Source organism: Hemitrygon akajei, chromosome 8, assembly GCF_048418815.1.
Source record: "Hemitrygon akajei chromosome 8, sHemAka1.3, whole genome shotgun sequence".
In the NCBI taxonomy this organism is placed as follows: Eukaryota; Metazoa; Chordata; class Chondrichthyes; order Myliobatiformes; family Dasyatidae; genus Hemitrygon; species Hemitrygon akajei.
In genome coordinates, this window is record NC_133131.1 from 82829194 (window position 1) to 82842958 (window position 13765).

Here is a 13765-nt window from a genome sequence, read left to right on the forward strand (position 1 = left end):
TCTCATGATTGACAGCTGGTGATTGTGGTTAAAGATGGAAGACCACAGCAGAGGAGGTCTAATATCGTGCAGTATCTGGAAAAGTACTCATGCACTTTCTGGTTCCACAAAATTCTTTAAAGGCCTACTTTTTGGGTCCTTCCAAATCCTAATACCACTTCCCACTGGGTTGATGTGACAATAAAGCTACACCGCATAGACCTCTTGTTAAACTCTGTTCAGCATATTCATATCAGGATCCAATTTTTCACAGAGGTCCAAGTCTGCTGCATCCAATAGCTCAAAGTGTAGGGTTTACTAATGCATGAAGAGAAGGATGGTAGTTTGCCTACCAGTATAAGATTGGAGTTGAAACACAAAAACCTAAAGACTCACTGAAATACAGTAGCTTCCCACTGAGCATACAGCCTTTCTATGTTGTTTACACGTGGCTCTGAATTTGGCATTGTTTTTGTAAGGTAACCTGCGTGACTCATGTATCCATGGGAAATGTAGGATAAATCTTGCTTTTCTCTAATGCCTTTCATGAGCTCAGCACATTCCAAAACTCCTTACAACAAACAGCCACTTACTTACTGTACACGTGACTTTAATAGCAATGCCCTTCTATGAGGCAATAGTGCTGTGCACAATTGCAACTCAAAGGGAAACATGAAGGAATGCAAGGCAGATGTAGAGCTACCCTTCTAACTCAATGTTCATTTCTCTTAACTTTATATCCCGACATATGCTCCAAAGAGAAATATCAGATCTACTGAGTATCTGTGCTGTCAGTAGTTTAACAAAAGTGATACACAAATCTACTTGCAGAATTGTGTATTAAACATTCATCACATCCAGTTCATCAGAGTCTTGAGATATTAGGAATGAAATATAAATGAAAAAGGAGGGTGCACATTAACACAGGGGAAAACCAAATCAAATTCCAGAGATAATATAAAGATACCTATAAAAAATATTTAAGGGGACACTAGAAACTTTAGGTTTACAACATAGACAACTAATTTTATGTGTTTCTTGGAGGAAATGAGTTATCTTTAAGTTAACGTGCTGATTAGTTAACAAAAAACATAAAAGGCATTTTAGATACTATTTTTTAAAACAGAAAAACACTGGAAAGAATAAAATCCACAATGAGAAGCTGTCAGGTCAGAACAGAGTTTCCTTGTGTTATATAAGTACCCTTATTTTCATTGGAAAGATTTATTTTTAATGTGTTTATTCCCTCATTTTGGGCCATGTTTCCTTCTTCACTCAGAGCTTGGGCCAACTTGGCTGAACAAGGCCTGTAAATACATTGCCTTCAGCAGTATGTTTGCCCTGGGAGATTTGTCTTCACTTCAAAGATGAGACATTTCCAAAGCTCAGATCAAATCTCAGCCAAAATTAGGTAGAGACAGATGTATTAACATGACTAGGAGTCAATAAATACCTCTATTATCCAGCATGACCTGCAATAATATTTAACCATTTCTTTAAAAGGGTTGACAAGCAATAAATTAACAATTATTGTGAAGATGAACAATGAAAATATTCTTAGCAAAATCAAATCTGATTATTTAAGCAATAAAAGGGTATCACTCAGGTTATTTTAAATTATTGTTGCCATCTTATTTTTCATTTCACATAAATATTTCAGATTTTCAGTAGAAGATGATTGCTCTCCAAAGTCACAGAGAAATAGAAATTTCTCTGTTTCAGCCATTCTGGTCCATTCCCAAAGTGTGAGTGCAACAGAGCTTTAGCTGGGACATGATTTCTGTCTACACTGAAAACAGTTTCTTTGTAGTCTAAGTTCATCATGGAAGAAAAAAAGGGCAATACTACAAATATTTAATGCTGGCAACCATTTGAGATGATAAGTGAATGAAGCTGAATTAAGACTCTTATTTTGATTTCTCTGCTTCCTATAATAGTGCCTCAGCTGGTTTTATTTCACCTTGATTCATTAACACATTTGATAACTGTGTCAATCAAAACACTTGCATTTTTTACACATTCTGGGACACAGATTTATCTTTTGTTTGTCCCAGTTCTCCAATTAAAAACAAAGCAATTTGATTTTCTTGGCCTCATTTAATAATGATAATCTTGTCTATTGCCTAAATCAGGAATCAACAAGAAGTAATCAATTTGACAACAAGAGTCAGGCAAGTGTAGCCAGAGGGTTATTGGTTTCACCTAGATAGGTCTCACCTGTAATGAGGCAGGGCTGGTACAGCTCCAAGCCTGGGCAGCCACAGCCTAGTGCTCTATATTTCTGCCTGGGCTAGAGAATTACAGGCATCTTCTGTAAGGTGTTTCAACAAGGAAACTTGAGACCAAGGATTTGATTGTGGACTTCAGGAAGGGGAAATCAAGTGAACACATCCCTCGCTGAAGGATCAGCAGTAGAAATGGTGAGTAGGTTCAAATTCCATACAATCCAGGTTCAGCACAAATCTCAATGAGATCTCAGCCTTCTTTTGAAAATTATGTTTTGTCTGTCTTCATAACCATTCTGTTCTCATAGAAGAGAGTACAGCACAGGAACAGGCTGTTTGGCCAGCCAGCAGCAAATAAAAACACCCAAACACTAATCCCTACCACCTATACCATGTCCATACCCCTCCACCTGCCTATCGAAATGTCTCTTCAAAGGCTCTATGGTGGTACTTGCCTCTACCAGCATACCAGGCAGCACATTCCAGACACTCACCACTCTCTGAGTAAAAAACATTTCCCTCACGTCCCCCTTGAACCTATGCCCTCTCACCTTCATTGCATACTGATATTTCAACCCTGGGTTACAGCTATTCTCTATCTACTCTCATAATCTTGTAAATTTCAATCAGATCTTCCCTCAGACTCCAATGCTGCAGAGAAAACAGCCCAAGTTTAATTAAACCTCTTGTAATAGTGCATGCCCCCTAAACCAGGTGGTATCCTGGTGAGCCTCTTCTACACCCTCTTGAAAGCCTCAACAGCCTTCTATCAAGGAGTGACCAGCACTGTATGCAATATTCCAGATGTGGAATTAGCAGAGTTTTGTAAAGGTGCATCATAACCTTCTGACTTTTGAACTCAAAAGTAATAAAGCTTCCTGTAATAACATTTTTCCCCTATGCATATAGCACGTCTGTCTGCTTGTACTGAGTAACCTCATGTAGCTAATCTTATTTAATATCTTGCTGTATGTTCTCTGGATCTTTGATATGTTAATTATCTCAGGATTGACAGAAAGAGGGAATGTTGTCATGTGTCTTGCCTTTTGGATGACCTTATTTTAATCAAGATCCTATCTGCTTGATTAGATAGATGGAAATGATTTCATTGCACTATGTGAAGAAGAAAATGAGGTGCCCTGGAGAAGTAGCCCATATCAACAACAGTAAGAAGTCATTTTTTTTTTACAGAATGTAAAATTTGGCCATGTATACATTTGTTATTTCATGTATCTGCCTTTGAAGTATTAATAATTACACTAAATTTAGGTGTAAGACCTGGGGGTGTGATAAAATGATTTTTGAATGCAGATATTCTCCATTAATATATTCTTATTGTAATTTTAATGCCAAAATGAAAATATAGCATAAAATTATTTTGTTAGCTAATACTTAACTGCAGAACTCTTTAGATATTTTGAATAGAGTGCTTTTTCTGTAAGATTTATTTTTCATTTACACAACTGGATAACTTTAAGTCTGGACATTAAGAAAGCAATTTAATGTTTCTTAAGTTACTTTTAGATCCTTTGGCAACATGGGTTTAGTTCATACATCTAGTATAGTGAATTTGCCCAGTGTGTTCTGCATATTACAATATTTGGCCATGGGTAATTTAGCATTTTCAAGAACCTGAAACCAAACTCTCATTATAGATTGGCCATCGTAATATAATTGTCATAACCAGATTAATATGAGAGAAACTTTGACCGATAAACAGAAAAACCAAAGGCATATTGGATGGGGAGGGGGTGGGATGGAACTGGATCATCCACAGAAAATGTAAACAAGGGGCATTAATGACTTATGAGGTCAGTAAAGGATAGGCTAAAATGCTGGAACATACTGTCTTTAATAAAGATAAAATGTTGGAATTTTAGTATGGATAAGTCCCTGAAGGTGAATGGGATATACACCCAGGTAACTACAAGAAGTGAGAGAAGAGGTTGCTGCACTTTTAGTGATAATCTTTGTGCCCTCAATGGCCAAACAATTAATACCAGATGATTTCAGGGTAGCAAATGTTATTCCTTTGTGCAGGAAAGGTAATTATAATCATCTTGGAATTATAGACCATTAAGTTTTAAATCAGAGGTGGGCAAACTATAGGCCAAGATTCTTAGACAGCATTTATGAGCATTTGGAAAAGATAGTTTGATTAAGGATAGTCGGCATGGCTTTGTGAGAAACAGGCCATGTCTCATATGCATGATTGAATTCTTCAAGCAAGTGACAATACAAAGTAATGAAGGTAGATCAGTGGATATGGTGTGTATGGATTTTATCAAGGTTTCTCATGATGGGCTCCTTCAGAAAGCCAGAAGGCATGGAATCCTGGGAAACCTGGCTGAGTGGATATAGAATTGGCTTGCTCACAAGAGGGCAAAGGGTTGTTGTGTAGATGGAGTGAATACTGACTGTAGGTTGGTAAACCAATGGTGTTCCTCTGAGATCTGCTCTGGGACGCCTGCAGTTTGTGATTTTTATAAAGGAGTTGGATGAGGAAGTGGAAAGGTGGATTATTAAGGTTGCAAATTACATGAGGGTTGGTGGATCTGTGGATAGTGTGGAGACTTATCGTAGGTTGCAACAGAAGATAAACAGGCTGTGGAGCTGGGCTGAGAAGTGGCAGATGGAGTTCAACCCACAAAAACGTGAAGTGATTCCCTTTAGAAGGTCGAATTTGAAGGCAGAATACAGGGCTAATGACAGTGTGGAGAAACAGAAGTATCCCGGGAGTCCACGTCCATAGATCTCACAAAATTGCTATGCAAATTGATGGGGTTGTTAAGAAGCCGTATGGTGCGTTGCTCTTCATTAATCAGGGGATTGAGTTCAAGAGGCACAAGGCAACGTTGCAGCTCCATAAAGCCCTAGTTAAAATAGACTTGGAACACTGTTGTTCTGTTCTGTTTGCCTCATTATAGGAAGTATATGAAAGCTTCACAGAGGGTGCAGAGAAAATTTACTAGGATGCTGGCTGGACTAGAGAGCATGAGGATAAGTTGAATAAGCTGAGGCTTTTCTCTTTGGAGAGGAGGAGGATGGGAATTGATAGAGGTGTGTAAGATGATAGGATGGACAGCCAGCACCTTTTTCCCAGGATAGCAATGGCTAATATGAGAGGGATAGTTTTAAGGCAATTGAGAGGGATAGATTTAAGGTAATTGGCAGAAAGCATAGGAGAGTTACAGAGTGCATGAACCACACTACCAGGTGTTGTGGTAGAGGAAGATAAATTAGGGACATTTGGGAGACTCTTAGAAGGGCACAAGGATTTAAAAAAATGGAAGGCTATGAAGGTGGGAAGGGTAGATTGATCTTGGAGTAGGTTAAATGTTGGCACAAAATTGCAGGCTGAAGGGCCAGTACTGTGCTGTAATGTTGTACGTTTTCTAAATCAGATTCAAGTAAAATTGTTCCATGGTTATTAAAGCAGGTTTGGATATGCAGTAATTCATTTCTTAATTGACTGGTGTATTGTTGATAACCAAAATCCTATTCCCAGTGCATACAATTCGCTGAAACTACCAAAGTATTTCTGAAATATCATCTCTATTTTATTTCTAATTTTATTCTTCTGAACAATCTATTGACTAATTAAGAAAATGTAACACAACACACTTGCAGTAACACAAGCTATCTTGTAATCATTTCTGTAATCAGTGAGATTAAAATCTAATTTTCTTCCTCTACCATAAGCAAATTCTTCCATTTTTTTCAATATTAATTATGTTGCTGATTTGCTTTAGAACCTGAAGGATTACACCAGCTAGCTGCTTACAAAACTAATCAAAGCAATTACATCTATATTTCTTTAAATGTGATTGTCAATGTTGATTCTGGCACATATTTTATGAGGTAGTTCATGTGTCAATCAAAGAATAAGTGAGTTATTCAATGATCATTAATAATATACCTCTGCCTTCTGATATTGCTTGGGATTGTCTTTTGCTGAATATCTATACTTGCAGCACCGGGGAAATCAAAGATCCAGTTGCAAATCCATGAGCTTGATGAAACAATTCACTTATCCTTATAATGCTTTCATCATAACCCCCATGAATTTTAATGTGATACTGAGATGGTTACACAACATCATGAATGTTGCTTAAAGCAGAAAAATATCTCAATGAGTTCCCTTGAGACAACCTAATTTATCCTTGTGCAGAACACTGAGATCTGAGCCTTAGGGGAAAAATGCATTTCCTGTTGAATCAGGAATTGGAAATCACTATGCTGCATTCAACATTTATTCAATCTCTTCAGAATTTAATCAAATGTCAAACATAACCTCTTACTGATAATTCCAGAAAAAAATAGCTGAGGCAGTGTCTTGAGTTGCAGAAATCAGCTGTTTATTTGGACCTGACCCTTTTCTGGAGCTGAAGTCAATGTGGTTCTCTGATTTTAAAAAGAGTAACTAACCCATGACGGGCCTCTGCTGATGCCACTTTTAAAGTTACTACTGGAAAGCCTGAAGGGCTAATTTCCTCCTCCCCTTCCTTCCAGAAGGGAAATACCTGGCCACCCTGCAATAATTAGGAACTTATGCCAAGGGTCATATGAGGCTATATCTTCTGCACGCTAATTAAATTAAAGGTCCCAAGTTCTGTAAAACTAATCTACCGCTACAAAAAGTGGTACATCAGGAAATTCCTTCCTACTAGTTTTACCTCTAATCCTATCATGCATTCTGGATTCAACAACATTAGGCTAATTTAAGGGGTTCCTAGAATCTTGCACTGTTGTTTGTCTAATTAATTACTGGAGCAGTGAGTGAGCCACAACATTGTGCTTTGCTTGTGGTGGGCTCTCCTCAAGTGTTTTTTTAACACAACAGAGAACTATCAATCAAACATCCTTCTTTGAAATATAATAAACTTTCAATTGTAATTTCTGGTAAAACAAAGTATTTAAACATTTTTACAGCTCACAAACGCACATTTACACTTGTTTGTGCAACAATGGGATCAAAATGTATCTTTGGTTACATAGAAGGTGTTAGAGGTGGTAGCTTGACAGAAAATGAGACCATTCATGAGAGACATTCCTGCTATTCCTGCTACATACATTCCTGTATGTAAGTAAATTACATAATAATTTAATTTACTTAATAATGTAATTTACTTGGTATTGAATGGTAGACGTTAATGCACATAAAGCTTTTAGAGTCCTGAGTGAAATTATGTGAGAATAACTAATGGAATTGAGAATTACAGTTTTGTTTAGAAAGAGACAAAACTTTTTTCTATTCCTTTTAGTGTAACAAGAGAAACCTGATCACATTCCTAAAAGGAGAAGAGGAGATGGGGGTAAGGTTCCTGACCTCTGTAGGACAAGAGTACCAGAAAGTTAATATTTTGTTGCCTCTGCTAAGTCTGCGGAAAGGTAAATTTTGGGGTGGGGGGTGTTGGTCTTTGAAAAGTGGAGATATATGGTACCTGACTCTTTGGTTCTTAAAGGAAAATTCATGCTCTCAAGCCTTACTTTTGGAGTTGTAAGGAGAGTGAGTGCAGTGAAGAGTGAAACTGATTTTCTCAACTGTGTGATTCCAGTAATAACTAATAATTTTGGGGGGGGGGTAGAAATAGTGTTAAGATTTTATTGTAGAATATATAAAACTGCACAGGATCTGGAAAAAAAATGCAGACCTGAAACTCTCCCAAGACTTCTTTTGTTTATGATGAATGAAGTGTTTTGAAGTACTGCATGTCTAAATTCTATGGAACATCCTGGATGTTACAGAAATCTCTTAAATGACTTTGTCTCAGCAGTATATCAACCAGCAACTATCCGTATCCCTGCCATGCCCTGCTATTGGCCAAGTTCCATCAGCTTAAGAATTCAATTTTTGTCTTCACTTCCTATTTACCAAATATCAAGTTCCTTAAAATTGAGGAAAACAAAGCCCACCGCCTCGATCCATACTCTAAAGAATCTCCAAGTGTTTTTTCATTCAGCGTGCCAGTGGCTTGTTCAATTGTAATTCAGGTTTGGATATAATCAATATTGTAGCATCATTTTGAATTATTGATTATTTTCCTTAGTGGTTTTATAAACAATAATAGATTTAATTGATTTTGATAGTGAATTTTCCTGAAGCTATTCCTGCTTTGAAATTGTAACTTCACCAGAAGAATGAAATAAATAGACTTTCTCCACACTGCCAGTAATGTTCTAGTCCTGGATCAGCTCAGAGAAAGTAACAGATCTCAATTTTAAGAAATTACCCGACAACTTCTCTTTGGCTCTGAAATAGTACAGGGACATTGAATTTTGGCGGATCCATTTTACAGGGCATAAGCATGCAAAAAGCTATGTTATTATCCATATTCTAAATGGTTATGAAAGGAGTCCAGTTTAGGGTTCAAAATGTGGCATGAGGTGATAATTGGAACATATAGGAATGTGTCCCTTGCTTCCATGCACAGTGAATTACTTTCAATGTAATAGAACTTAAAGACCTAGCAATCCTACATAATGGTTTTATATCAAGTGTAGTCTATTGGACTCCCTTAAAGAATGAATTACCTACCTTCTGTGTGAATGAGTAGCAATGTAACCAGCCTGGCAAAAAATTACCCAATATACCCAAAGTAATCCCTCAATAGGAAATTAAAAGTAGTCATGACTTTTTAAAACATTTTAAGTGCTGTTTACGACATTAGCAGATCTCTTCCAATGATAAATGATGTAATATTTCCAAGACAAGGTTTGTGTAACTAGGAGAGAATCCTAAGGTCGGATTGGTTCCTAGTTGCATTCTTTTCCCCTTAGTCCCTCCTGATAGCACAGGTCCTGAGTTGGCAGATGCTAACAGAATAGTCTGTATAGTAGTATACAGGCAGTATGCTCCAGTGTTAGTGGGAAGGAACATGTAGAGCAGTGATACAATTAATTGAGATATATTTTGAACAACGCTATTGAATTATTTCCCACCACCTTATTGGATATCACACTCCACACCCTTAACATCCATAGTGTTCTAATAATGTCATTGATTTTTTTCACAATCATCCTGAAGTGCGGCCTCTGATTATCAATTCCCGAACTATGTTTTACTGAGGTTCCATTAAGTAAATTTAAGCAAATACTAATGGAAAGTGTACTAACAACATCTGGTGTAATAATACATTATTTCCCATGTGCTCTGGGAGTCACCAGGCAATATCTGGCATTGCCCAATATTTCAATTAGAATTCAAGGGATATGGAAGGTTGGGTAGATAGCTATCTACTTGATATTTCAACTATACTTCCTAAATATTACTGATGCCAGTGATATCAGTGATAATTGATAAGGTTGAAGTGATTCAGTGAGAGAGAAGATAGAATGAAGATAGAATCAGTATATTCACTCAACTGCAAATTGGCAATTGAATGGTTGATTCTGTAGTCTACATAAATTAGGAATATGAACTACAAGTCTGCCTAGCTCAAGTGCTGAGTAATGCTGATATTTGTGGTAATGCTGGGAGGTATCAACATGAAGAAAATGGATGAATGGAAACCATTATAAATTTCTAGCACAAAAAGAGACATATTGATTCTAGACCTTGATAGATGAATGGAGCAAGGCCTCAACCCATTGTATATAAAACATCAGATTTGGATGGAAATTATTACATGAGTACCATTGTTACATCTCTGGTATCTCTGTCTACATACATCACTGAAAGGATGAACCAAAGGTGCAAAAGTTGCATTTTTCTCATGATGATAAGATGGCTGGAGTATAATACAGAGATTTTCCTCGCAGGTGTGAGTTGTCTGGAATGGGCACCTCAGCATAACCAATCCACTCCCAACCATTTGTCACTGATGCCAAAAGTGTTCTTTACGTCATCACATTGGAAATGGTATTTAAATGAAATCCTCAAATTAAAATAACTCAGTAATGAAGAGAGTCAGTATTATTTATCTGGCAAAACATAGCAGAAAAAGGGGAAAAGTTTAAATTGCGAAGTTATTTCAGATGAAAAATAAGGTAATTAACTGAGAGGATATTTATTAAGAAATCAACACTGTAGAAACATGTAATTTTATAGTATGTAAGTGCAAGTTTGCATGAACATTATGTGTTTAATTACTTGGGAAAACAGACAGTGAAACAAATTGGAAATAGTTTTTTCATAGGCATTCCAAGCCTCTATAGTTTTGGTGAGAGTATAGGAAATGGGTTAGGCCCCTTGTCAACACATTCACAGGTTTTGCTGCCAGTTTCATTTAATCTCACATCAGTGAATATAACTCATTTCATATTAAGATACTTTGAATCCACTATTTGGACTTCCAAGATTCTGAATGCAGGATTGTTCAGATTTATAAAGAGGCTGTCAGTCAGTTAGAAACCCCACCAATCACAAAGATCTTCATTTAATCTTAAAACGTTCTTCTCACCTCTATAACATAGTTAATGGTCAGTTTTGTTTGATTGATTGTTTAATCCAATATGTAATTGAGCAGGCAACTGGTTACAAAACATTGATGGTTTCAATCAATTGCACACAACCAAATATGGAACATTTGCAGTGTTAATATACCAGATCAAATGCATGTTGCATTCAGATTTGATAACATGGATGTTCACAATGACATGACATTAATGATTAATACTTCAAAGCCGGACCACAAACAACTGATGGATCAAATTACTCAGTGTGTAGGTGCCCTCTTCTTCTGGCAGACAAAGCATAGGTGACTTCCAAGTGAGGTGACACTTCACCTGTGAGTCTGTTGGGGTCACTTATTGTGTCTGGTGCTCCCAGTGTGGCCTCCTGTATATCAGTGAGACCCAACGTAGATTGGAAGACCATTTTACCAAGCACCTACACTTTGCCCGCCAGAAGAAGCAGGATCTCTCAGTGGCCGCCCATTTTAATTCCACTTCCCATTCCCATTCCGATATACCAATCCACGGCCTACTGTCGCAATGAGGACACAGTCAGGTTGGAGGAACAACACCTTATATTCCTTTTGGGTAGCCTCCAACCTGATGGCATTAAAATCAATTTCTCAAACTTCCAATAATGGCCATCCCGCCCCTCCCCCCACCCAATAAGCTGTCCTTCACCAGGCCCCATTCCCTTTCCCCTTTTCCTTCTCTCACCTTATCTCCTGGTCTGTCCATTGACTCCCTCTGGTGCTCTTCCCCACTTGTCTTTCTTCCATGGACTTTTAACCCCACCTGTCAGGCTCCCCCTTCTCCAGCCCTGCATCTCTTTCACTAATCAACTTCCCAGCTATTTACTTCATCCCTCCCCCTCCCAGTTTCACCTATCACCTTGAGTTTCTCTCTCCCCTCCCCCCACCTTTTAAATCTACTCCTCGTCTTCTCTTCTCCAGTCCTGATGAAGGGTGTCGGCCTCAAACGTTGACTGCACTTTTACTGTAGACGCTGCCTAGCCTGTTGAGTTGCTCCAGCGTCAGAATCAGGTTTATTAACAACGGCATGTGTCACAAAATGTGTTAATTTAACAGCAGCAGTTCAATGCAATACATAATATAGAAGAAAAAAGTAAAATAATAATAATAATTAATAAATATGTAAATCAATTGCAGTATATCTATATTGAATAGATTAAAAATTGTGCAAAAACAGAAATAATATATAGTTAAAAAAACTGAGGTAGTATTCAAGGGTTCAATGTCCATTTAGGAATCAGATGATGGAGGGAAAGAAGCTGTTCCTGAATTGCTGAGTGTGTGCCTTTAGGCTTCTGATGGTAACAGTGAGAAAAGGGCATGCCCTGGGTGCTGGGGGTCCTTAATGATGGACGCTGCCTTTCTGAGACACCGCTCCTTGAAGATGTCCTGGGTACTTTGTCAGCTAGTACCCAAGATGGAGCCGATTGAATTTACAACCTTCTGAGGCTTCTTTCAGTCCTGTGCAGTAGCCCCCCCCCCTCCCCCCCCCCCATATCAGACAGTGATGTAGCCTGTCAGAATGCTCTCCACGGTACACCTATAGAAGTTTTTCCTTCTGAAAATACTGTGCAATTTGCAATTGGAATATTAAAATTTTGCGCTATGAATGCCACTTTTTATGCAGGTCTCAGTTTGTTCTGGGCTTCAATGCTTTTTTTTGCCAAGTGATGGGAAGTACTGAAAGAATTAGAATACTAAATTATATTCTGATGGGCCAAAATGTAGGCACTTCTTGCATGGTTGCAACTATTTTAATGCTAACAATAGAATAATTACTTAATGCAGTGTGAGTATTTAATTGATTGTCCCATTACAGATACAGGGGCCCCATATACTGTAGTTCTGCATATCTCTCTCTACGTTAATCAAGTATTCAGAATAGAGTGGCTCTGGGTTGAAAACTTCTCCTTTTCTTACCCAGAATCCAGAATGCTACAGGATTAGTCCTAATACATCTGGCAAATCATTTGTACGTTATAAAATGCATTTCATATTACAAATTTCAGCAAGAAGTATTTCATTCAAAACATTATTACTGTATAGCCTTTTCAAAATTGTGAGATATTGACATGTTGAGCAGTAGGGCAAAGGAACTTCTGTCTGTTTTATTACCATATTAGGTCACATGACTTTAAATCCACTAGCAGTAAGCACTGAATATTGTTAAGCTATAGTGAAGGTGCAGAGTGGTGTTAACAGCACTTAAGTAATATCATCAAAGTAACTTTGCAGTAAAGTTACCAAAGCACTGAATATCCTATTATCTTTGTTAAAGTTCATATATTTACTCATTTTTATTATTATAGGAGTAAGCTAAAAAACAAAGTATGTGATGACAGGCTATAGGGTGCAATTTACATTCCACTCAGGCTGCTGACCATAACTCACTTGAGAATTAGCTGGTCATGAATTTTAAGGTCAGGTTATTTGTGGGATATAAATCATATCATATCATATCTGACAATGTTTCTTTCTACTCATACTTGCTTACACTGTATTGTTATAAATTGATGTTTTCCTTGTCAAAGCATCAGTAAAGATTGCTTCCTTTGGTTCAGAATTAAATTATTATGTTCTAGTGGTTCATTGTCATTCTTTGTTGATATTTTAACAGGATAAACATTAACTTACAACAACATGGCATCAACTGCATGATCTGATGAAGCTTCACATTATGGACATATTTCTGTTTAATGGAGGTATATCAACTTTGCATGTGTTACCATTTAATTAGATCATTTGTTTCAAAAGTCTCAATATTAATTTTTATTCAGTAAGTAGAGATGGAGGAGCATCTAATTTCTTTTACTTGAAGGAAAGAACATTGCTTTTCCAAAGGTTAATTAACATGCTTCTCAATGGAAGGTGCTATGGTTTATTTTCTTAACGCTGTCTTTGATGAGAACTCACAGAAAGGATTGAGAAAATGGGAAGACAATTATAAGCTGATTTGCTAATGTTATTTTTTAAAAGTTAAACACCACTTTCAGTTACAATGCCGCTGGCACCAGGGTTGTCATTTCCCTGAATGCTTTCATATGAAGGCCTGTCATAGCAAACAGACCGTTTGATGGTTCGCCTCCTCAGGGGGGTAGGAAAACTTTGACAAGGCTTTAAAACAGCTTTTTCAGC